Source organism: Ranitomeya imitator, chromosome 1 (genome assembly GCF_032444005.1).
Source record: "Ranitomeya imitator isolate aRanImi1 chromosome 1, aRanImi1.pri, whole genome shotgun sequence".
Taxonomy (NCBI): domain Eukaryota; kingdom Metazoa; phylum Chordata; class Amphibia; order Anura; family Dendrobatidae; genus Ranitomeya; species Ranitomeya imitator.
Genome location: NC_091282.1, coordinates 851,278,056 through 851,305,893, shown reverse-complemented (window position 1 = coordinate 851,305,893; position 27,838 = coordinate 851,278,056). Strand labels below are relative to the sequence as shown.

At 43.6% G+C, this 27,838-nt stretch overlaps 1 protein-coding gene across 3 annotated transcripts in view; it reads right to left on the bottom strand.

Annotated features, from left to right (window-relative positions):
* Positions 1-27,838, bottom strand: part of LOC138651364 (excitatory amino acid transporter 1-like) — a 273,291-nt gene that overhangs the window by 188,712 nt on the left and 56,741 nt on the right. The window contains exon 1 of one of the 3 annotated variants that reach the window (XM_069741495.1): positions 26,748-26,825. The exons of 1 other annotated variant lie outside the window; for it this stretch is intronic. The gene's annotated coding sequence lies outside the window, so the exon portion shown is untranslated. Of the gene's footprint in view, positions 1-26,747; positions 26,826-27,838 lie in introns of those variants that run through there. One more of the 3 variants, XM_069741514.1, reaches the window with a different exon arrangement.

Sequence of the window (27,838 nt, the reverse complement as noted above, 5' to 3'; positions counted from 1 at the left end):
GGGGAACGCCGATGCCCTATCCCGAGTGCACTGTTTCAAAAGTGTTCTTGCTCGACCGGAGTGGTCTGAGCAAGGGGGGGGGATATGTAAGGGTACCGTCACACAGTGAAATTTTGATCGCTACGACGGCACGATTCGTGACATTCGAGCGATATATCCGTGACGTTCGAGCGATATCGCAATGTCTGACACGCTCCTGCGATCAGGAACCCCGCTGAGAATCGTACGTCATAGCAGATCGTTTGAAACTTTCTGTCGTCGTCTAGTGTCCCGCTGTGGCGGCATGATCGCATGGTATAACATATATCGTATACGATGTGTGCATAGTAACCAACGGCTTCTACATCGCACATACGTCATGAAATTATCGCTCCAGCGTTGTACATTGCAAAGTGTGACAGCAGTCTACGACGCTGGAGCGATATTGTTACGACGCTGGAGCGTCACGGATCGTACCGTTGTAGCGATCAAAATTTCACTGTGTGACGGTACCCTTAGACTCATGCTGGTGTGGTAGATGGAGGCAGGTATATCTCGCCCAGGTGTTTGTCCTATGTGAATTAGGCCACTCAGTATCTTCAGGGTGCTAATGGGTTAATGATTGCAGGAATAAAAGATGACCAGCTGGGTGTTTCCAGTGTCTGCCTGGGGCACACATATTGCCTGCCTGTGGGAGACAAACGTGAGTGAAGAGCTCTGCTCAAGATCTGTATGATGTTAGCTGGGTGGGAGAAGCCCCCCCAGTTGTTGAGATAGCAACGTATTTGTTTAGTTAGTGCCGGACAGGCTAGAGTTTATTTTTATGTTTTGTTTTTTGTGTTGCTTTCACGTTAATAAATCTGACCTGAGGTCAGCCTGCTCAGAAACCTGCTGTACGCCTCAGATTCAATGCACAAACTACGTGTCCTTTGACCCCAGCAAAGGCGACCCCAGAGTGTTTTGTCACAATATACACTGCAAAGTACCACTCCCCGTATATATACACTGCACAGTACCACTCCCCCTGTATATATACACTGCACAGTACCACTCCCCCTGTATATATACACTGCACAGTACCACTCCCCCTGTATATATACACTGTACAGTACCACTCCCCCTGTATACAGTATATACACTGCAAAGTACCACTCCCCGTATATATACACTGCACAGTACCACTCCCCCTGTATATACACTGCACAATACCACTCCCCCTGTATATATACACTGCACACTACCACTCCCCCTGTATATATACACTGCACAGTACCACTCCCCCTGTATATATACACTGCACAGTACCACTCCCCCTGTATATATACACTGCAAAGTACCACTCCCCGTATATATACACTGCACAGTACCACTCCCCCTGTATATACACTGCACAATACCACTCCCCCCGTATATATACACTGCACACTACCACTCCCCCCGTATATATACACTGCACAATACCACTCCCCCCGTATATATACACTGCACAGTACCACTCCCCCTGTATATATACACTGTACAGTACCACTCCCCCTGTATATATACACTGCAAAGTACCACTCCCTGTATATATACACTGCACAGTACCACTCCCCCTGTATATACACTGCACAGTACCACTCCCCCTGTATATACACTGCACAATACCACTCCCCCTGTATATACACTGCACAGTACCACTCCCCCTGTATATACACTGCACAATACCACTCCCCCTGTATATATACACTGCACAGTACCACTCCCCCTGTATGTATACACTGCACAGTACCACTCCTCCTGTATATATACACACTGCACAGTAACATGTCTCCTGTCCTGTATATATACACTGCACAGTACCACTCCCCCTGTATATACACTGCACAGTACCACTCCTCCTGTATATATACACACTGCACAGTACCACTCCCCCTGTATATATACACTGTACAGTACCACTCCCTCTGTATATACACTGCACAGTACCACTCCCCCTGTATATATACACTGCACAGTACCACTCCCCATGTATATATACACACTGCACAGTACCACTCCCCCTTTATATATACACTGTACAGCACCACTCCCCCTGTATATATACACTGCACAGTACCACTCCCCCTGTATATATACACTGCACAGTACCACTCCCCCTGTATATATACACTGCAAAGTACCACTCCCCGTATATATACACTGCACAGTACCACTCCCCCTGTATATACACTGCACAATACCACTCCCCCTGTATATATACACTGCACACTACCACTCCCCCCGTATATATACACTGCACACTACCACTCCCCCCGTATATATACACTGCACAATACCACTCCCCCCGTATATATACACTGCACAGTACCACTCCCCCTGTATATATACACTGTACAGTACCACTCCCCCTGTATATATACACTGCAAAGTACCACTCCCCCGTATATATACACTGCACAATACCACTCCCCCCGTATATATACACTGCACAGTACCACTCCCCCCGTATATATACACTGCACAGTACCACTCCCCCCGTATATATACACTGCACAGTACCACTCCCCCCGTATATATACACTGCACAATACCACTCCCCCTGTATATATACACTGCACAATACCACTCCCCCTGTATATATACACTGCACAGTACCACTCCCCCTGTATATACACTGCACAGTACCACTCCCCCTGTATATATACACTGCAAAGTACCACTCCCCCGTATATATACACTGCACAGTACCACTCCCCCTGTATATATACACTGCACAGTACCACTCCCCCTGTATATACACTGCACAATACCACTCCCCCTGTATATATACACTGCAAAGTACCACTTCCCCGTATATATACACACACTGCACAGTACCACTCCCCCTGTATATATACACCGCACAGTACCACTCCCCCTGTATATATACACTGCACAGTACCACTCCCCCTGTATATATACACTGCACAGTACCACTCCCCCTGTATATATGCACTGCACAGTACCACTCCCCCTGTATATATACACTGCACAGTACCACTCCCCCTGTATATATACACTGCACACTACCACTCCCCCTGTATATATACACTGCACACTACCACTCCCCCTGTATATACACTGCACAGTACCACTCCCCCTGTATATACACTGCACAGTACCACTCCCCCTGTATATATACACTGCAAAGTACCACTTCCCCGTATATATACACACACTGCACAGTACCGCTCCCCCTGTATATACACTGCACAATACCACTCCCCCTGTATATATACACTGCACAGTACCACTCCTCTTGTCCTATATATATATACACTGCACAGTACCACTCCTCCTGTATTTACACTGCACAGTACCACTCCTCCTGTCCTGTATATATACACTGCACAGTACCACTCCCCCTGTATATATACACTGCACAGTACCACTCCTTCTGTCCTGTATATATACACTGCACAGTACCACTCCCCCTGTATATATACACTGCACAGTACCACTCCTCCTGTATGCATACATGCTGCACAGTAACACGTCTCCTGTCCTGTATATATACACTGCACAGTACCACTCCTCCTGTATTTACACTGCACAGTACCACTCCTCCTGTCCTGTAAATACACACTGCACAGTACCACTCCCCCTTTATATATATATACACTGCACAGTACCACTCCCCCTGTATATATACACACTGAACAGTAACACGTCTCCTGTCCTGTATATATACACTGCACTGTACCACTCCTCCTGTATATATACACTGCACAGTACCACTCCCCCTTTATATATACACTGCACAGTACCACTCCCACTGTATATATACACTGCACAGTACCACTCCCACTGTATATATACACTGCACAGTACCACTCCCCCTGTATATATACACTGCACAGTACCACTCCCCCTGTATATATACACTGCACAGTACCACTCCCTCTGTATATACACTGCACAGTACCACTACCACTGTATATATTCACTGCACAGTACCACTTCCCCCTGTATAAATACACTGCACAGTACCACTCCCCCTGTATATACACTGCAAAGTACCACTCCCCCTGTATATATACACTGCAAAGTACCACTCCCCCGTATATATACACTGCACAGTACCACTCCCCCGTATATATACACACTGCACAGTACCACTCCCCCTGTATATATACACTGCACAGTACCACTCCTCCTGTATATATACACTGCACAGTAACACTTTTCCTGTCCTGTATATATGCACTGCACAGTACCACAGGGGGTGCAGGATCAGGCGACTCGGGGGGCACGAGCCAAAATATGGGGGCTGGCAGGGAAAAAGAGAAGGATGATGCGGTACGCTTGGACGATAAGGCTAGGGCGGAGGTTTATGTATGTTTTGAGGGACCGCTGGGGTCCCATTTGAAGGAAGAGGTTAGGGAAAAAATATGAAAGGGGGATTACGTTGATATATTTTCATTATTGCCGTTGGAACGATTCAATCTTGATAGGCTAAGGAGAGAGGATTCCAAGAAGGAAGACGAGGAGAAGAATAGGTACCGACTCATTTCTCGCACCTTCTCTAACTGGTTACAGGCGTTTGCTATTTTAGCAAGTGTGATAGGCAAGAAGGCGCAAGAAAATTGTTTGGGTCTTTTTTGCTATATGGATGCGATAGGGGAAGCTTATCAGGTTTATGCTGGTCAGGTTTGGCTGAGATATGATGAGCAGTGCCTTAAGCGGAAGGCGGTCTGACCTAGTATGGGTGGGACCACAAGGATATATCCTTATGGATGAGGGTGATGGTTCCATCGAGGGTGAGTCAAGGGGGTCAGCCTTTCAAGGGGGCGCCGGGAGTTTGGGACAGTCAGAACACTCGGTCGCAATGCAGAAGGAACTGTTTTTCGTTCAACGAGGGGACCTGTAGATTTGGAGGCAAATGTAAATTCGAACATGAATATTCAGGGTGTGGGGGCACACATGGTGCGGCTAGATGTCTTAGAGGGGGCAAAGCAAGAGGGGGAGACATTGTTGAGAAAATGGAGACGCCAGTGCATCTGGGCGCTGGGCGTGATGGTAGCTTATCTAAATAGATACCCTGACATAGCAGCGGCATCATTGTTGAAGGAGGGTTTTGGGGAAGGATTTAAGATTCCATTTGTTGAACAAGATGTTCGTTTGTCAATAAAAGAATTTAATGTCGGCAATGCAGTTTCCAGTTGTAGTTTCTGAGAAATTAAAATAAGAGGTTGCGTTGGGAAGGATGGCTGGACCTTTCGTGTCAGGTCCCCTCAGCAACTTGAGGGTGTCACCGCTTGGGGTGGTTCCGAAAAAGAACCTAACAAATTTAGGCTTATTCATCACTTGTCTTTTCCAAAAGGGTCGTCGGTGAATGACCCTCAATTGTGCTCAGTTTCATACACATCATTTGATGTAGCGATGGATTTGGTTCGGTTGTGCGGAAAAGGGGCTTTGCTTGCAAAGACAGATATCGAAGCTGCATTTCCCTTGTTACCTGTGCACCCCGATAGTATGCACTTGTTAGGCTGTTTTTGGGATGGGGGTTTTTTCGTTGATCGTTGCCTTCCCATGGACTGTTCACTTTCGTGTGCTTACTTCGAGACGTTTAGTACATTCTTGGAATGGGTCGTTAAGGACGTGTCAGGCTTGAATTCTTGCATACATTATCTCGTTTTCTTGTTTATAGGTCCAGCCCGGGCTTCGGATTGTTCAATTTTACTGCATACAATGGAGAAAGTGGCAAAAAGATTTGGGGTTCTGTTAGCGGCTGAGAAGACCGTCGGGCCTGTAACCTCGCTGAGTTTTTTGGGTATAGAGATCGACACCGTGGCGATGGAATGTAGATTGCCTGATGACAAAGTGATTGCTTTTCGAGACGAGGTTACAAAAGCAGGCTCTCTGCGGAGATAACGCTGCACGATTTACAATCATTGTTGGTCAAGCTGAATTTTGCTTGCAGGATTATGCAGATGGGTCGCGCTTTTTGTCGGCGTTTGTCCTTGATGACAGCGGGGGTGAAATCTCCCTTACATTTTATCAGATTAGAAAAGGAATTGAGGGAGGATTTGAAGGTGTGGGCACTTTTTCTGGAGGAGTATAACGGCAGATCCATTTGGATTCAGCCAGTTGAAAGTGTGGACGTTTTAGGTCTCTTTGTCAAAGTGGATGGCAAACGCTGTTTTGCTTTGCATTTTCAAGGTAACCGGTTATTGGCGAAGTGGCCATTCACATGGTGCGAACAAGGTTTGTCAAAAAATCGGATTCTGCTTCATTTATTCCCAAGGGTTGTGGCATTATCGGTCTGGGGTGAGATGATAAAGAATAAAAAAAAATTGTTTTCCTTGCGAACACGCGGTGGTGGTGGAGGTTATCAACACTTTATCCGCCGCAACTCCGGCGGTCGTCAAGACACTGCAGCATATGGTTTTTCTTGGCTTGAAGCTTAATTTATGGATTGTGGCAGAGTTTAAGGCCAGTATTATTACTAATGATGATGATGTTTTTTTCCCCATTTACAGTGGCATCAGTCTCAAGAGCCAAGACATTATACGGATTCAGCGGGCCTATAATGTCCAGCGGAACTGTGGAACCTGGCCTTCTGGCCGTTAGGGAGTTGTTTTCAAAATCATTGTCGGATAGGTCTTGGAGACAATGTTATCAGGCTTGGAATACTTGGCAGGCTTGGAAGACATCCGAGGGGGCTGGAATGACGAGGAGAGTAGGCTATTGTTGCTTGTGGGTCATTGTTGTGAGGTTGGCTGGTCCTTATCCAAAGTGAGTACGTTTTTGGCCGGATTATCGTTCAGTTTTAAAGTTAGAGGTATCAGGGACGAGACAAAATCATTCTTAGTGACCCAAGTGGTAAGGGGCTGGAAAAAAGGGCAGAAGTCGATGGACGGTAGGCGACGGGTCTCTTTTGAAGTGTTATTAGTTACTGGAAGGCAATTATTGGGAGTATGTTTTTCAGAATGGGAGGTGGATTTATTCTGTGGACATTGATTTCAGATAGGGGCAGCAACGGAAGCGGCCAAGAGGGTTTTGGGTGATGATGTGGTGAAGAGGATCGGGCGGTGGGAATCGGAGAGATTCCAGTCATATGTTCACCCGGAATTGGTCTGAGATTCACGGCTTCAGTATTTGGTTATTGAATGTAATCAGTGTTATTGTTTTTTTCTTCTTGCAGAGCATGGACAGCGACTGGTGTGGATAATAGGACACTTTCGTTTTCTTGGCCGCACTGAGGGCAGCAGTTCGTCCGGATGGACGTCAGTTGGGTTTCCTGTGGGAATTGGTAACCCTGCGGTGGATTGGAAAAAGGGGGATGGTATGGAGTCAGTTTTTGCCTGAGTTTCATCGCTTTGTGCGCTTGGATCAGGTCCCAGACATTGTGATTATACATTTAGGGGGAAATGATTTAGGGAAGAGGCCTTGTAGAGAGCTGATAAAAGACATCAAATTTGAAATGTTAAGGCTTTGGGCGATGTTTCCAAGGGTTTTGGTGATTTGGTCCCACATTGTTCTGCAGAAGGTTTGGTGGGGCGCTAGGTCGGTTGAAGGGGTGAATAAAGCAAGGATCAAGGTGAACAAAGCTGTTATTCAATTTATGGCAAGGAATGGGGCAGTAGTAGAGTGGCACATAGATTTGGAGTCCGGCACTGGAGGTTGGATGGCGTGCATTTGAATGCGGTCGGCACGGATATATGGTGCTTGGCTATACAGGAAGGCATCGAAACAGCTTTGAAAGCGTGGGGGGACATAAATGTTTGAGGGGTCAGAACATTTATGTTCATGGCATGGGAGGGAGGTCCTCGAAGTCTGTGGAATTGGAAAATGGTGGATTGATGGGGGGGATCTCAACAGGTCCTGGACTCCCCTGGGTGAATTCAAATGGTCGAGGTATAGATATATAATCCTGTGGGAGGGATTATTAAGGGACCCATTAACAGGCTTGTGGTTTGACCAGATTGGTTGTTATCTGCCTCTGAGCTGGTGCGGAGCGGCTGGGGGTAAGACTATCCCAGGGCCAAAAAAGTGGGAAGTTTTTTTGAATATTTTTCGGTTATATGGTTTAGGCTTTGAGGAACCTCCACTTCCAGGAGTTTATCGTTTTAATATGAGATAGTACGGGGTTGGGAAATGGGGTCTCATTAAGAGCTCGCATGAGTCACGGATACCCTTTTTAAGAGAGGCCGTACTGGGCCCCTGGCCATCAGGGGAGGCCGACATGACGAGGTGACGTGGAAATATAGGGACCTGACAGGTCTGGAGTGGGCTATGGGGTTAATGCTATGGTTATAGGAAGAGTGGAGTTTGAATCTGGGGAGTTGGTGGGGTCAGAGGTGGGGTTAAGGGGACCATCCCACCCACCCTACCCTTTATTGAGGTTTAAGGTTTATGGACTCGATTATGTCAATGGTTTCGGGTTTGGGAATGTTTGTTATTTTAATTGTGTTTTTATTTAATTATGGAAGAACATTTGTCATGGCAGTTTGGCATGGGAGGGAGGTCCTCAAAGTTGGTGGAATTAGAAAATGGCGGATTGATGGGGGGGGAGGGGGGGGGAAATCAACAGGTCCTGGACTCCACTGGGTGAATTCAAATGGTTGAGGTATATATATATAATCCCGTGGGAGGGATTATTAAGGGACCCATTAACAGGCTTGTGGTTTGGCCATGTTGCTTGTTATCTGCCTCCGAGCTGGTGCGTAGCGGCTGGGGGTAAAACTAACCTAGGGCCAAAAAAGTGGGACTTTTTTGGATATTTTTCGGTTATATGGTTTGGGCTTCGAGGACTATTCACTTTTGGAAGTTTATGGTTTTAATATGTTGTATATTTAAATGTTAATAAATGGCTGCTGTGGCCAATTAATCTAATTCATGACTGTCGTGTGTTTATTAAGGTTGGATTTCTTTGGTTTAGAAAGGGGGAGGGGGTTGTAATTCTGAGATAGTACAAGGTTGGGAAATCGGGTCTCGCATGAGTCACGGATACCCTTTGTCATGATCACAGAGAAAGAAGCAGTAAAAATACAATTTAATTCATGCAGAACGATGAAGAGGTGAGTATCAGAAGCTGGGACAAAAGCCCTGAATTGACTGTACGGCTGAATCCGGAACAATTGGGAGCTATGATCATGACTGTCCTTACCCTTTTTGCCTTTCAAAACAAATCGGTCACAAAATTTAAATATTGAAATGGCATACATCAAGTTAGTCGCCCATACTGAGGCTGGCGTGCCTACATTGAAAAGCCATTTGAAAATATCAATCTCTGCCCACTTAGGCCGGCGTCACACTACCGTGTTTTACGGACGCAAGAGGGGAGCTGAAAATACGGATTGCATACGGTACAATGCTTCTCTATGCCCCTGCTCCTATCAGCCGTATTTTACTGATCCGTATTATACGGTCTTCTACGGCCGTAGAAAATCGCAGCATGCTGCGTTTGTCACCGTATTGCGCAAAAAATCCGCCAATGAAAGTCTATGGGGGCCAGAAAAATACGGATTACACACGGACCAGCAGTGTGACTTGCGAGAAATACGCAGCGGTGTTAGAGAGAAAAGCCGGCAATTCAGCGCGGTGTACAGTAAAATCACACTGACAGCTTACAATAGAATAGGTAGAATAAATGTGTACACATAGAATAGGTATATATATATATATATATATATATATATATATATATATATATATATATATATATATATATATATATATATATATCTATATATCATTGAGACACATACGTATTAATATTTCATACAGCGCTAGATAGCTTTAAAGCCGGTAATTCAATTACCGGCTTTTGCTATCTCCTTCCTAATCCCGACATGATATGAGACATGGTTTACATACACTAAATCATCTCATATCCCCATTTTTTTTGCATATTCCACACTACTAATGTCAGTAGTGTGTATGTGCAAAATTTGGGCACTCTAGCTATTAAATTTAAGGGTTAAATGGTGGAAAAAATTGGTGTGGGCTCCCGCGCAATTTTCTCCGCCAGAGTAGTAAAGCCAGTGACTGAGGGCAGATATTAATAGCCTGGAGAGGGTCCACGGTTTTTGGGCCCCCCACTGGCTAAAAACATCTGCCCCCAGCCACCCCAGAAAAGGCACATCTGGAAGATGCGCCTATTCTGGCACTTGGCCACTCTCTTCCCATTCCCGTGTAGCGGTGGGATATGGGGTAATGAAGGGTTAATGTCACCTTGCTATTGTAAGGTGACATTAAGCCAGATTAATAATGGAGAAGCGTCAATTCTGACACCTATCCATTATTAATCCAATAGCATGAAATGGTTAAAAAAACACACACATTATTAAAATTTATTTTAATGAAATGAACACACAGTTTGTTTGAATATTTTATTGTTCTCTCAATCCACCTGAAGACCCTCACTCTGTAGCAAAGGAAAAATAATAAACCAACAATATACATACCTTCCGATGATCTGTAACGTCCCACGATGTAAATCCATCTGAAGGGGTTAAAATATTTTACAGGCATGAGCTCTGCTATAATGCAGCTGTGCTCGTGCCTGTAAAACCCCAGGGAATGAAGGTAATGTAGGTCAATGACCTGTAGTTACCTTCATTCGCGGTGATGCGCCCTCTGCTGGGTGTCCTCATATGAACTCGAGCCTGGGAGCTTTCCAGGAAAGCCGGCCTTAGCCTGATTGACAGCTCTTCACGGACCTTCATTTCTGCTGCTGAGAGCTCACAACTTTTCCATACAAGTTGTAGCTGTCATTCAGGTCAGGTGGCGGAGACTGAATACGGTTGGTTTCCGCACGCTCCCCACACAACTAGTGCCGTTTGTCTAAGGCTGGTTTCACATTTGCGGTTGTGTCCACAGCGTTTCTGACGCATACATCCGCATGCATCTTGATTTCCTATCTTTAACATTGTAGACGCAGGTGCATGCGTTTGCATGCGTTCGCCGGTGTTTGCCTACTCATGCATTTTTTCGCGGTGTGTGGTGGGGGGCAGCTAACGCACCATGTTGGAATTTTTGAGGTGGCAAATTTCTGTCAAATATGCACAGGCATGTGCATGCAGATGAGTGCATTAAAAAAAACGGATTACTGTCTATGGGAACACATGCATATGCATGTCTTTGCGTACACATGCATTTGATTCGCTTGCGTACTTTGGACTGTGCATGTCCAGGAACTGATTTAGACATGTCCATTCAGATACGCTCTCCTGGAAATATCAAACGCATGAGCATAAAAAGCGCAAATGCATGTAAAAACGCATACAAATGTTGCTTTTTTTTTTTGCTGTCATGCGTAAGCTTATGCGGATAAAAAACGCTGCGTTATCATGCGTTTGAATGCGTTTGTGGTTGCGGACGATACGCTGCGCACAACCGCAAATGTGAAAATAGCCTAAGGCTGTGGTCACATGCAATAGTCACGCGGTTTTAAACCACAGCACCTCTGTGTCACTGCCGTCTGTTTACGGTTTCCCTGCACAATCGCTTAATCTTACATGGAAACAGCTGCTTGGAACAGTAACACCGTGCTGCCGATCATTATAGCTGCGCAGTCTTGCAGCCGTTTCCCTGAGGGATTGTGCAGGGTAACAGCAAAAGGTGGCACAGTCTTTCTGTGGGTAAAAGTCACAACAAGACCACTGCATGGGAACACAACTTTATACAGCAGGGTTTGTAACATCAATAAGTCTCTAATAGAGATGAGCGAATTTACTCGAGTTCCCTCTTATTCGGCAAGCTCTAGCGCTTGCCGAATAAGAGGGAACCAGAGCAAATTCGCTCAACTCTAGTCTCTAACAGCTGTTTAACCCTTTATATGTCACTGTCAATCTCTGACTGCGGCATTTAGGGAGCGGTATGCAAGTCTATTCAGTCGGCCATTTCCCCAATGCTAAAATTACCGTCTTTTTCATTCAACTTTCTCCTAGAAAATGGAAAAAAAAGCAAATAAAATTACATGTACCTTAAGGGTATATACACACGGCATCTTATAGACCCTGGCATGTCCGGATTATTTTTGCTATAGGAAGACGCTTTAGGAAAACAGCAACGCTGTTTTTCCCGAAGTCCCTTTTTTTTTACGTCTTTTCAGTCTTTTTTTTTTTTCTTTCCTTTTTTAATATTCTGTGTTAATAGTGAAATGTTTTCCAAGTGGAAGACTCCACAAGAATGGACCACTGACTTATTTGAACCCCTTCTGGTTTTTGAAAATCTTTGAAGTGGTTAATTTCTTAAAAAGACAAAAACGTATGCACACCAAGTTATTTTTACACTGCTGTGCATTTGTTCATTTTATGTATTTTTTTAACGCTTTTTCAGATAAGTTCTGTGTGCGCATGCCTTAAAATGGTACCAAATGAAATTTCAAGTCACCCACGCAAAAAAAATATTTTGTATTTGCATGGATTTTATTGCTCAAAAAATAAAAACAAAAAAACGTAAAGATGTTTCATGCTCCAGGATAGCAAATGACAAGGAAATAATTCATATAACAAGACGTATGGCAAGGTGTGCTCTGCCAAACCCCGATGATTTAAAGCATGTCCCATACATGCCTAAATCTGAATACCTCTGATATATTCTGAGTTACGCTAAATTATAAGTCAAAAGAGACAAACAATTTTGCAATTCAGCATTGGAAACAGTCAATCAACTTGTCATCTCTTAAGGTACCTTCACACATAACGATATCGTTGCTTTTTGTGAAGTAGCAACGATATCGTTAATGAAATCGTTCTGTGTGACAGCGACCAACGATCAGGCCCCTGCTGGGAGATCGTTGGTCGCTGAGGAAAGTCCAGAACTTTATTTCGTCGCTGGACTCCCTGCAGACATCGCTGGATCGGCGTGTGTGACACCGATCCAGCGATGTCTTCACTGGTAACCAGGGTAAACATCGGGTTACTAAGCGCAGGGCCGCGCTTAGTAACCCGATGTTTACCCTGGTTACCAGCGTAAAAGTAAAAAAAAAAACAAACACTACATACTTACCTACCGCTGTCTGTCCCCGGCGCTCTCCTTCTCTGCACTCCTCCTGCACTGGCTGTGAGCGTCGGTCAGCCGGAAAGCAGAGCGGTGACGTCACCGCTCTGCTTTCCGACCGCTGTGCTCAGTCAGTGCAGGAGGAGTACAGAGAAGCACAGCGCCGGGGACAGACAGCGGTAGGTAAGTATGTAGTGTTTGGTTTTTTTTACTTTTACGCTGGTAACCAGGGTAAACATCGGGTTACTAAGCGCGGCTCTGCGCTTAGTAACCCGATGTTTACCCTGGTTACCGGGGACCTCGGGATCGTTGGTCGCTGGAGAGCTGTCTGTGTGACAGCTCTCCAGCGACCAAACAGCGACGCTGCAGCGATCCGGATCGTTGTCGGTATCGCTGCAGCGTCGCTTAATGTGAAGGGGCCTTAAGGCTATGTGAACATGGAGTTTTTTGAAGAGTCTTTAAAGGGAATCTGTCAAGAGGATCAACCCTCCTAAGCCGTCTATATGGACATGTAGGTCATAGAAGGTTGATACATTGACGTCTGTGATCCGATGTCTTAATCCCTAAAAATCCACGTTTTTCTTATTTGGAAATGCACTGTTAAGATCTATGGGCCGGACACTGATCTCCCAGAGGGTTTTCTTTACTCTTCAGATTTTGAAAAATGCTGGGTGATAATAGAAAGAGCATGTCAAGTGAAGTGCATCTTGGTGGAAAATTCTCCAAAACTAGGCAGAGTGAAATCAAAACTCAAAATGCTGCAAAAAAGGCTTCAGGAAAAAATGCTTTAAAAAAAAAAAAAACAAAAGTGTTTAATACCACTTCAGGAAATAAATTGCGTCACCAAAAAAAAAGAGCATTTGCCAAAGAGGTTTCCACTAGAAAACATTGTTTTTGACAGCTTCAAAAACTCTGTGTGCACCATGGATATGAGATTACTTATATTAAAGGTCAATTTCAAATCTCAGAGAAAGAGAAGAGTTTGGGAATATAAGCTGATGACGACCTTTGACACACTCAGTGCAGGAATGAATGTATAGCATGGATTTATGTCTTTTTACATCAATTAAGGAATTTGCTCCTCAGGCCGTGTGGGGGCATTATAACAAAGAACCAGACCCCAATCAGAGGACAATAAAACATCCAAGCTCCTTATCTATAAACTGTCCCAATATTTATGGACACAACTGTTTATAACTCTCACATAATTGTAGTTCTGCTTCACATCACCTGTCTTATCTATGGCATTATTTCTGGGCTGTATTGTGCATAAAAATGTGATTCTTCAGAATTTGTATTAGTCTATGCCTGATGAAGGCACCTGAGTAGTCTCGAAAGCTTGCAATTTGTTACCATCTTTTCAGTTAGCCATTAAAAAGGTATCAACCACTGAGGACACTCAATTCTAAATATTTTCTATCTACTGGCTAACACGGTACCAAGATATACATCTTTCCCATACCTAAACACAGTTTAGGCATTTGACCCTCCAGTTGACACCTCAAATATCAGTATATATGGCACATTTATCATGAAAACACCTTGTACCCTCCTTATGAAGCATCTTGATTAGTGATGCGCGAACGTGCTTGGATAAGGTGTTATCCGAGCATGCTATTGTGCTAACCACATGCCTGTTTGTTAGGCAATCCCTGCATGTGTTGCGGCTACCTAACAGCCGCTAGACCTGTAGCTGCTAAGATTTGAACATATTTTTTGAGCACGCCAAAGACACTCGGTTAGCACAATAGCATGCATGGATAACACTATATCCGAGCACCTTCGCTCATAACTAATCCTAATGCCATTTCTGCATTTTGTCTCATGGTGCTTTTCTTTTTTTTTGCTTTCCTGTCCAAAAGGTCCAAAAAAACTCCTTCTCTTCTCCCCTCTTATCTCCTCTTCCCGCAATCATATACAAGATTTCTCCCATGTATCCCCCCTACTCTGGAACTCTCTACACCAACACATCAGACTCAGGCCTACCATGAAAACCGTCAAAAGGACCCTGAAGACCCGCCTCTTCCGACAAGTGTACAACCTACAGTCACTTTCATTCCACCATACCACTGCATGACCAGCTCTCCCCTTCTGTATTCACACCCATCCCTTGTAGACTGTGAGCCCTCATGGGCAGGGTCCTCTCTCCTTCTGTACCAGTCAGTAATGTGTATTGTTTAAATATTATTGTACTTTTTTTATGTATACCCCTTTTCACCTAAAAAGTGCCATGGAATAAATGGCGCAATAATAAATAATAATAATCATAAAAGGTGTGAGAAGCTGGCCTTGTTCTAAATACTATCTGACTAATGAAGATAGAGCTGCGGATTCCGCTCTAAGGGATTCAGACTTTTTACAGCAAGGAGCATTGGTTACGTCACTCTTATTGTTGTGTTTTATTAGAGATTTACTTGCTCCTCAGATCAGCCTCAGGAATCAATGTTTCCATTCAGTGAGAGTAAGCAGAGGAAGACATGCAGGCTAGATGTTATGCATACACAAAGACAGACCCAAGACATTACTCTCATAAGTGTCCCAGGGGCCCCGAGCCATGGTTTGCCCAGTCAATAATCCCTTTATGTGGATGGGGATATTAGACCCAGTGGAACCGTCACCACAGGGAGTCTTACATGCAGTGCCAGGTGCTAGGTTCGGCCTGAGAAAAATACCTCCACCAATGCATAGTTAATTTTGTGGAGGAGGGTGTGAACACTTCTGCCCATTCAGGGGGCTGATCCCAGGGAGGGAGAACAGTAAGCCACATGTTTAGTGAGGGAGTTGGTGCAGTGATCTCAAGGGGTGAGGATGTATTGCTGAGGTCCTGGTGCCCATGTATGAATGGCCTATGGAGTTTGGAAATCAGTTGCCAGCTTGGCTGGATACATGTGCTATGGTCATGGAATCTGTCATCTGGATTTGAGGAACTCTCTCAAGGACTGTTGCTGCTGGATACATGTGCTACGATCGTGTTATCTGTCGTCTGGAGGAGAGTGAACTGTGACTACAGACTATATTGGCAGGAGATACAAAACCTGTGGGCCAACCAAAAGTTGGGAGACAGCGAGTCTTGCCTGGCACAGGAGCAGTGGAACTACCGTCCCTGGGGAGGGGATCTTGTGGACTGGGTGAAATGTATTTTTGACATCTACTTAGAGTTGTTGTAAATATATGGACGTAAGGAAAAAAATAGTTGCATCGTTAATCTGCCTAAGTGATTATTACAACCTCAGATCTTCACAGAAGGAGTGGGGAAGTGTTTCAGGACTTCTCTATAGCATTGTCCATAGAGTTGTTCGAGGTAACTGAGGTTACTGTGCGATAAAGAGCACAAACACAAAAGGTAGCATGATGATTTAGAAGAAGGGCACCAAGTATATTCACTATACATACCATGTATAGTGAAGTTTTAGGTATCGGCTGGAGGGTTGCTAAAATTTGGCACTAAGTCATTGCTACGATCTATATGTAACATCTGTGAAATTCTTAGGAAACAGCTGGCATCTTCAGCTTCCATTTAATGTAATAATACAACACCTTAGAACAGTTATTCTGCCAAGTGCAATATATTACAACCAATGTGTCCTGGCATGACCAATTTAGGAATGTAACCATGTAACCAGTTAGTGATCACTCCCCTACTTCCTGGTGATTTGTCAGCAGGAATTTGCTATCAGCAATTGGATCCCTGAAAAATTATTACAGAAATAGTTATTAAAGGGCTTGTCTGGCCTTAGGCACTCAGGGTGACTCCAAACTTGTGAATCCTCACATCGCAAGTGTAACGTTGATGGGTGTGGACCCACTGTGCCATGGGCCGGGCTTAGCCTGGAGGGGTGTGACTAAGCGACTACCTGGTTTTTGCTTTAGCCTCTGGTGGAGAGGTTAGGCTTGGCTGCAGGTAGTCACCAGGTACCACTCCAGGACATTCCCCAGGTCTGGGGTACGGGTTCGTGGTACATAAGGGCAAAGACTAAACATGGTTAGACAGTTCAAGGTCAGGGCAGGCAGCACAGGATCAGTAGGAGTAGCAGAGGTCAGGATTGGAGAGATCAGGCAGGATGAGAGAACTGTCTGGGTTGGCAACGGGAAGCAAAATACAAAAGAAAGCATACACATGAACAAACACGGTTGAAACCATAAGGTCAGGCAACGACGAGTGGGAGGAGCTGCCCTATATAGAGCTTGCTCACATGGGATAGGCTGTGGAGCCAGATCTCTGCAGAAAAGAGCAGGGTTAAATTCCTGCCGAGACTGCCCACGCCTCCTAAGGTCAGATGGAACCACCATGTTTTAGTATCAGTGCAAAGGAGTGCAGCAGGAAACAAATCTCAGTGAACAGACCTGATGCCACGCGGCAAATGGTGTGCCACTGATGTGACAGCGTGTACTGCGCACTTCACTCAATGCAACCCCTTTAAAATTCACATGGATATCAGAGGACAAATAGAGACTGGCAGTGTAGCAACAGCTATAAACTATCATACCTCAAGTTCATGATAAGTAGGCGAATTCTAATTTTAGTCGTAGAAGGAAAGAAAAGTTTCTAGGTTTCTCTAACTTTGTACTGCATGATTTTATATCAATGTTCTTCGCTGTTAGTTTATCAGTAATGAGATGAACAGACGTTTTAAAAATATTAGAAGACCCAGTTATCACCGTTCCAATTTCAGAAAGAAAAGATGGTAGGGCGGTCCTGTCACTTTTACCGTAAGACTCTTTAGGCAATTTATTAAATAGCAATGACCTAATACAACATTATTGGAATTTCTGCATCGCATTAGACTCTCTTCCAGGCAGGATTTTGGCTTGCTTTAGTTGTATGAAAAGACAGGGGCAATCACAAGATTTAATTCTAAAGTTTATTATGAAACATGTTTGCTGAAGGAGAACTAGATTAATATTTTACTACAGAAGCTGATTAACTTCCACCCAATATGGAGGTTTTTTTTCTTCCAAGCGCCACTCATACATTCGTGATTCATACATTCGTATATTGAGCAAAAATTCTTTTTTGCATTCTCTGAACATTTTGTATATATCTGACCCTATGTGGTGTAACACATTATGCACCTCAATAATGTACAGTGCATTGATAAACAATATGAAAAATACATAAGTTTAGGTTTTCGTCTGCACGGACTTTGCATTGTTACTTAATCTGCCCATGTCATAGGTCTGCTGTATGACTAATTGAAGTGAGGAAGATGGATTCATCACAATTACCCAGAATATGGAATGGTGAAATGCATTTAAAAAGTAAAAAAATTCTTGATCCACACTGATATAATAGCATAGAAATATTCTAATAAGCATTGTTGGTGGTGTAAAAGAATCCTACATATATATATGATGGTATATATAACTAAACATACACCCACCATCCATGGACAATATGGATAACTGCCAGAATTGCATAAGAACAAACAAGGACAGATACAGTCACTGAATCCACTAAAAAGATACTTTATTACAAAATAATTATAAAATTACATACAACAAACCAAGAACAACGGTGCAGAAGGGACCAGCAGATGACAAAATACATGCCACAAGCAACATAAAAACACAGTCACCCAAGGTACGGTGACCCCAACAAAGGTCCAGAACCACCCAGCCAATGCAACAGAGCACACAGCCTCATGCTGACCACCTCCTAAGCATAAGATTAACAACAATGCTGCCTAGAGAGGGCTGAATATCAGCATAAGTAGTACACAGGAGTATAGTAAGAGGCATGTGGACACAGTGGTCCGCTGTACATATTACCTGCTGTGGCGGATCCGGACCAGCGTGGGGGACACCGAGACACCCCGACGCGCGTTTCGGTGAATGTACCTTCCTCAGGGGGCGTACCTTGGGTGACTGTGTTTTTATGTTGCTTGTGGCATGTATTTTGTCATCTGCTGGTCCCTTCTGCACCGTTGTTCTTGGTTTGTTGTATGTAGAAAAAGCAATAGTGTGCAAAAAACACACCATATATATACCCCCTGGCTCAAGACAGAATCAGCTGTGGAGGATATCCACTAATAAAACATAACTTTTAATATTAAATGCTAAAAACTGCACATCCAACAGGACACAAACGAAAAAAACATACAAAGTGCTCAGGTGAACCAGTGCTCAATAAAAAAGAATGGTTGGATCTCACCCAAGCTGCCGGACACTGTATACTTCCGTACGACACAGTAGAGATCCAATTAGATGAGGAGGGGCAGGGCTGAAGTAGTATGTCTACCCTGTAACCCCTCTGTAACTCCTGTCCTGACAAGGACAGGCCCCAAATGGACCTTGCTCTAAGGGACCAGCCCACCCAATATGTGTAAAGGCAGAGTCCCAAAACCTCTTGAAACGTAGAATCTTCCTCCCTACGCGTTTCAACTCCGGTCATGGAGAATCATCAGGGGAGTCATATGGAAAAAAGTGCCAACGGGCACAGAGATGTAAGTCCGTCTAAATTGTGGGGCCTGCAGTGGCTAGGTAACCCACGCTGGAGATGACCGTCTGTGTCCACAGTCTCTGGTAGAGTACAACCCACCTCTGTGAAGCCTCTCTATATACCCAAAGCCCCTCCCCCTAGTACCTGATATACTGGGATATGGGAAAACCCGGAACGGATCAAACTGCCTAATAAACCATGTGCACTGTATGCCCCAAAAAGCTATAGATCCAGTTGGGGCATTCCAAGGGGGCATAAATAATGCCCGTGAGCCCCCATACTCATGAATGAGAAATTATCATAGCCGCACAAAACCAGCACTAGTCATATGCGGCTGCATGGTTACCAGTTTATAAATAATGATATACGGAAAAAAAAAAAAAAAAAAGCCATATGCGGCTGCATGGTTACCAGTTTATAAATAATGATATACGAAAAAAAAAAAAAAAAAAAAAAAGCCATATGCGGCTGCATGGTTACCAGTTTATAAATAATGATATACGAAAAAAAAAAAAAAAAAAAAGCCATATGCGGCTGCATGGTTACCAGTTTATAAATAATGATATACGGAAAAAAAAAAAAAAAAAAAAAAAAAAAAAGCCATATGCGGCTGCATGGTTACCAGTTTATAAATAATGATATACGAAAAAAAAAAAAAAAAAGGGGGCACCGGAGTTACGGCGCCATCTCATGTGCGCTGATGTGTTTAGCCAGGCGTACATAGTCGGGGGCATAATTGATGTCAGTAAACCTCCACTATCATAAGCGGCCATATGGCACAAGCACTCACCATGTCCACATGGTTACTGGATTATACATAATATCACATAGTGAGCGCATGCACCGGAAGTTGTGGCGCCATCCTGTGCGCATCACATCCTATGAAGCGCCCAACAGCATGTAACGCTGGGTGCGCTCCAACAGTGGAACGCAAGCCGACTCACTCGGCGTGGTAAGTGCAGGAACCGGAAGTTGCGGCGCCATCTTGTACGCGTCACATCCTGTACGGCGCCCACAACATGTAACGCTGGGTGCGCTCCAGCAGTGGAACGCAAGCCGACTCACTCCGCGTGGTAAGTGCAGGTACCAGAAGTTGCGGCGCCATCTTGTACGCGTCACATCCTGTACGGCGCCCACATGTTGCCATGGTGAATGCGTTTCAAGGGTGAAACGCAAGCCGTCTCCGTCCACGACCACAGTGAAGCACCGGCCCTTGTAAGTTGCACAGAAGGGAGGGGGGGAAGCGTCACAATAACCGAATCAACTCATGATATCAACAAATAAGATTCTATGCGGTACCCACATCCATGCATAATCACAAGCAAACTGGCAGAAATGGATTATAAACCCAAACAAGGGGGAGGGGGTTAGAGGCTAACATAAATGGGCGAAGATCAATTAAACAAAATTCCATAAAACAATTAGCGTGAAACGTGGATAAAAATGGATGCACAGAAGCAAAAAACAGAAGCTCATACTAGACATAGAGGTGTCAGTAATTGAAGTCATAGTGACACCCATTATAACCTAGATGGCTATATAGAAAGTAGCAGTGGCTAGTTTCCAAACAGATCCCGATGGATCATAATATATCTTGCTTTCTTTGGCATGGTAACTGGAGAGGACCCGTCAAACAGACAAATAACAAATTACATAAAATAATAAGATGGGAAAGGGGAAGGGGAGAGAGGGAGGGAACGGACAGAGAGTAATGGAGAGAAAGACTAGGCAAGGAGAACACCACTAATAAGGTAAATAAAGCCTAAAGGAAACAGCTATAATTAAGTTGTTCGTTCAAACCATGGGGTTGGCATGTATCCAGAAGAAAGATCCATCTCGCTTCTCTCTGAAGAAGCATTTTATCCAGGTCACCCCCCCTGGACGGAGGATGCACCTTATCAATCCCCATAAAACGCAAGACCTTGGGGTCACCCCCATGTATATCATGCACATGTTTTGCTATCGGGGTATCCCTTCTGTTTCGTATATCCCCCAAGTGTTCCCCCACTCGTCGTCTGAATTCTCTGATCGTTTTTCCAATGTAGGTGATTCCACAGATACAACTCACCCTGTATACAATCCCTGTTGTTCTACAATTGATAAAGTCCCTGATGGTATAGGACTGCTGTGTATGCTCATTATGGAATACCTTCCCAGTAAGGACAAAATCACACGCCACACAGGCTCCACAGGCTCCACATTTAAAACATCCTGCTGGTCTTTGAGGAAGCCATGTCTCCTTTCTAGGCGTAGTGAAATGGCTATGCATGAGTCTATCACCTAAACTCCTACCTCTCCGATAGGTGATCCTTGGTTCCTTGCCAATGATATCTTTCACGTCCTCGTCCATCCCTAAAATTCCCCAATGTTTTTTCAAGATGTCCCTCACGGGTCCTGCCCCATTGTCAAAGGTGCAAATCACCCTAGTCTCCTTAGGGGTCTCTTCTTCTCTATTTCGGGGTATAAGCAAGGTCCCCCTCTCACATGCATTCGCATGGCGAAATGCTTCCCTAAGAATCCAATCCGGGTAGCCCCTGGTCCGGAACCTCTGCCGAAGATCATCCGCCTTTATTTTAAAATCCCTTTGATTGGAACAGTTGCGACGCAACCTAAGGTATTGGCCTTTAGGGATACCCTTTTTTAGAGAGAAGGGATGATGGCTGTCCCACCTTAAAAGGGAATTGGTTGCGGTCGGCTTCCTGTACACAGTAGTTTCAAGACACTCCCCATCCCTAGATTTAGAGATGAGGACATCCAGAAATGGTAGTCTCTCTTCCTGTATTTCAAAAGTAAAGCTGAGGCCAATCTCATTATCGTTAAGGGATGCCACAAACTCAGCAAAACACTCCCTGGTGCCCCTCCACAATATGAAAATATCATCTATATATCTGACCCAAAGGTCCACAAGGGCCAGATAATTCTCATAAGTCTCTGAGAAGGCAATACTGTCCTCCCACCAGCCCAGGAACAAGTTTGCGTAAGTGGGCGCACATGGGCTGCCCATGGCAGTGCCCCTGAGCTGGTGGAGGATCCTGCCATCAAAGCAAAAAAAATTGTTATGCAGTACAAATTCAAGAAGAGATATGATAAGTTCATTGTGGGCCCTGAACTGACACCCCCTTGTGTTCAAAAAGTATTGCACCCCCTGAACTCCACACTGATGTGGGATTGAGGAGTACAGAGACTCAACGTCAATGCTGGCCAGGAGGGTGCCAGGTTCTAGGGAAATACCCTCTAGTCTGCGAAGCAGATCCATGGTGTCCCTAACATAGGATGGAAGTGCGGTAACAAATGGTCTTAGGACATTATCGATGTAAATACCCACATTTTGTCCAACACCTCCTATCCCAGAGACAATGGGTCTACCCTTTAGCGGATCCAGGCCCTTGTGGACCTTTGGGAGGGCATAGAATGTGGGCATAACCGGGTGGAGGGGCAACAGGAAGGAGAACTCATCCTCATCAATCAGTTTCTCAGCCTTGGCTTTAAGTAAAATGGCCCTAAGTTCTGACACACATTTAGTAGTTGGATTCGTTGTTACATGGGCATAAGTGGACCGGTCATTAAGTAACGACAAACACATATTCCTATACCCGTCGATCCCCATAACCACAATATTGCCACCTTTGTCAGATGGCTTGAAAATAAGGGATTTGTCATTTTCTAAACCCCGGAGAGCCTCCATCTGTACTCTACTGAGATTGTGACGAGACTGGCAGTGCGCTAAATTCTTGATGTCTTGGGTACTCAAATTCAAGAAGACATCAATTGCGGAGAGATCTCCACCTACTGGGGCCAACTTTTTACTAGGATTTTTGAGTTGGGTGAAGGGACCAGTTCCTCCAATTGTGGCTGGTGTGGTATCCAGACCTGCCAGAAGTTGTATATCAGGTAGCATATCAAGAGAGATGCCCAGTTCATGACAGGTTTTTTTGTCCTTTTGTTTAAAAAATTTATGCCACTTGAGTTTCCTTATGAACAGATTCAAATCCTTAATCATATCAAACGGAACAAAATCAGAACTGGGTATAAACGATAATCCTTTTGAAAGGACCGACATTTCAACCTCCGTAAGCTGTCTGTCTGATAGATTCAAAACCTGTGACTGCGGAGCTGGTATGGTCGATCTAAAAAAACAGTCCTAGGTATATTGGTCTGAAATCTATCTCCTCTACGGTAGTTGCTACCCCTCCCCCTCTGTCGGTTTTTAGGAGTGGGCCTTCTACTCTCTGTATCTGACAGGTCTGTCTCAGTAGAAGACAGATCTGTCTCTCTATCTCCTCTTTCAGATCTATCCACCACAACTTGATATATTTTGTTGTCTTTGAAGTCCTGCAGGTCCCTGAGATATTGTTTATGCTTTCTTTCTTTGAGATTATATTGAAATTTCTCAATGGAGTTTTGTAACTCAGTCTCCTTCACAATGAAGTCTTTCTCAGACTCAAATTTTTTGGTAATCTCTATCTGTTCTTTAAGTTTAATATTCAGTCTCTCCAAATTGATTTTTTCTTCATTGACTAAAATCTGCATAAATCTCAGGGAACTGCAGGTAGCTTCTTTCTCCCAAAGACTCATCAACTGGGGGTTTCTGCACCGTGCTGCTGGGGTAAGGGAAATACGTAGTCCTCTTGGGACTATACCATTTTTTATATAGTTCTCAAGGCTTTGTAGTTCCCACCAAGAAACTATTTGTTCCCTATATACTCTGTTCAGGTCCTTAAAGACAGAAGCATAAGTAGGTGTATATTTCTTTTGAGAAAAAGCTTTCTCTGAAAAAATGTCTTTGGCCTCAGTCAGCCATAGGTCTGTGTCAGGGCCTGCTGCCAGAAACCCAGCCATAGCAAGCACAATCAATAGCAGAAAAAGCAATAGTGTGCAAAAAACACACCATATATATACCCCCTGGCTCAAGACAGAATCAGCTGTGGAGGATATCCACTAATAAAACATAACTTTTAATATTAAATGCTAAAAACTGCACATCCAACAGGACACAAACGAAAAAAACATACAAAGTGCTCAGGTGAACCAGTGCTCAATAAAAAAGAATGGTTGGATCTCACCCAAGCTGCCGGACACTGTATACTTCCGTACGACACAGTAGAGATCCAATTAGATGAGGAGGGGCAGGGCTGAAGTAGTATGTCTACCCTGTAACCCCTCTGTAACTCCTGTCCTGACAAGGACAGGCCCCAAATGGACCTTGCTCTAAGGGACCAGCCCACCCAATATGTGTAAAGGCAGAGTCCCAAAACCTCTTGAAACGTAGAATCTTCCTCCCTACGCGTTTCAACTCCGGTCATGGAGAATCATCAGGGGAGTCATATGGAAAAAAGTGCCAACGGGCACAGAGATGTAAGTCCGTCTAAATTGTGGGGCCTGCAGTGGCTAGGTAACCCACGCTGGAGATGACCGTCTGTGTCCACAGTCTCTGGTAGAGTACAACCCACCTCTGTGAAGCCTCTCTATATACCCAAAGCCCCTCCCCCTAGTACCTGATATTGATGTTGTATGTAATTTTATAATTATTTTGTAATAAAGTATCTTTTTAGTGGATTCAGTGACTGTATCTGTCCTTGTTTGTTCTTACTGATATAATAGCATGTTGTTCTCTCACCAGTGTTAGGCATGGGTCACAAGCCCAATAAGCTGCATTAGCATCTTATTTGAGATGGAATTTACTAATGAAGTATTTACTAAAATGGAAAAGAAAATGAGCACTGAAAGGTATTGGACTTAGAGGCATGTTTAATAGCCATTTTCTAGGTGTTGCCAGTTGTTAATTATGGGATTATTTCAAGTGTTTGATGTTGTCTTCTGAATCAGAGATAGGGGCAGAATCATTAAGTATGGCGCTGCACCGCCAGTCTCAAAAAGGGCTTGCTAAAGTACGATGTTCAGAAATGAATTAAGAGACGCATGCCACTTATGAATTCAGTACTTTGAATTAATCAGCAACTTGTGAGCGCCTGCCAGAAATGCAGAAATTGCCAGTCGGCAACTGTAGTAACATTTCTGGTGGAAGAAACGCTGCCACTTTGCTGAATTTCACGGGAGGGCGTAGGCATGATCTGGCTCCTCCTCAGCTCTGCCCATTTTGGCAAAGCTGCATTAAATTGGCAGCCAAATGCCACACCATTTTTTCACAACTCCACATTGTAGAAACATTTTGAGGCTTTTTTTTTTTTAAATTATGCTAGTTTTCTGGCGTAAAAGCATTGATCAATCAACCCCATATAGTGCTTACAAAGCGTGTACTCTTACCACAAAGTATCTACTACCCTTCTTGCCTTTCTAGTATTAGCATTCCCATATTTCGGCAGGGTCCAAGCTAACTTACTTATTTACCCAAGACCTCTACTGAACTTCTTTGGTGCTGGGAGGTGATACCAATACAAATACTTCACGGTTTTACCCCAAAAGGCCAGACCCTTTCTAAACATAAAAATAAGAAATCTATACAAATAGCTTCCTATTAGATATATTGGTTCATCTGATAAAAATGTTGCATTGATTTGCCAGGTGTGAGATATGAATATAGAAAATGGAGACGCATAAAATGGGGGAAATTCATTTGCCCTTTTCTTTTATTACCCATTCAGAACATGATTGTGTCTTTGCTAAAATTGTACTAAAACGTTATTACATTAAATTGTTATGCTAAGTATTTGTGGATGACAGTAATCAAAATTAAAACTAGGACAAATATTTTATATTGCTGGTGTTTATTCTTCATTCTACTAAAGACCGATATAAGCAAACACATAAGCAGAAGAGCAAAAAGAATACAGCATAGAAAACCTAGATTGGAAGATACATCTTCAAGTCATGATCAAGGCTTAACAAAAAATAAGAAATAATATAGAGAAAGAACGTTTCCATAAATAGGTTTCGTACTAAGACCACATGTTATCCCTTCATTAGTATAAGTAGTGTAGTTGACAACTCCATCTACAAAGCTTTTCCATCTAAAATGCGAAGCATGTGAGGAAAGTGGAAGGCATATTGTATGTGTATTGGAAGGTAGAAGAACCCTATATCTAACAAAAAGTAGAATTAGGGAATATTAGAATAGGAATGGAACATATTTGGACAGTTACATGCCAGATGTTCAGAATGGAGAATATATGTATTCAGTGGAGTTGGCTTGTATTTATATTAATTATTTTCATAATTAATTGGATGGACATTCTGATTTATTTTGATTTGGAGGAAGCAAGATACAAATGTGTCCCTTAAAGCCCAATAATTAAAAGTTTGTAGGTATGTGACATGATGATGTGACGTGACCTGTGATTAAGATTTTTGTTCTCATATGTAAACAAGGTAAGTATTAGATTTCAGTGGATGTAATTACCTGTTCCAAAGATCTCGTTTCCACAGATTTCCCCTCGTGTTACTGATCAGACGGAGTATCTCAAGATAGAAGAAATACAGAAATGTGTAAAAGGAGGCAGAGCAGGGGCTGCCTACGTGGGAGGGGGTGTTACAGAGCGAGAACCAGAGAGGAGGGGAGAAAGAAAGTGTGTGGGTGAAAGAAGAAAAAAAAAAAGGAAAGCATTGGAGTAAAGTTATGCGAATGTTACAGAAATGCTTATACTTACCTATAGCTTGAGGTTGACAAATCTGTAAATTTATCATTAATGCTTCCATTTGTGACAGTCTTCCAAAATGGTTGCAAAGTAGACTTATTGTTATATTTCCACTGCTCCTCAAGCATCTTATTCTCAGCCTAGGTTTACATGCAATGATTTGTGATCATATATTTATATGATGATTAGAAATGATTAAACAAATACTAAATGAAAGCAGATAGGAAAGATGAAGACTCATTTTTATTGCAGTCTCACATTGTGATTGATGAATGAATGAATGAATGAATGAATGAATGAATGAATGACTAAGGCTGTTCATTCACATAAGATTTTGAATGTCTGGAATCTTTGCAATTATGCATAAGTACGGATTCACAAGCAACATAAGAGACTAAACTGTTTGATGAGGTAACACTGTAGGCTTGAGAACAGTGGCAAAAGATTGTCTGAATTTGGCTGTCCAAGTCCAAAACATTTTAACCTGACAGATCACGTTTTTGACTGACTAGTGTGACCCTAGTCACTACTCATGTCTTAAACAGAGAGGTGAGACAAAAGCAAAGTCAGGTCACAGTTCGGCGTCAGAATTCCAAAAATGTAGCGGATCAAGAGAAAGGGGCCAGGCAAACGGATGGTCAAAGGCAAATCTAAGGTTGAGCAACAAATATCAGAATGTTAGCACAAAGCTCAAAGCAGACACACACGCCACTTGAGCAGAGACCTACAGGACCCAGGATCTCTCCTCTGGTCAGTATCCCTTCCAGTGGATGAGATGCTTGACTTGATTACAGACTTACTAAGAATCCACAATTTTTTCTACCCAGCACTCTAAAATTTCATTGAAACCAGAGGA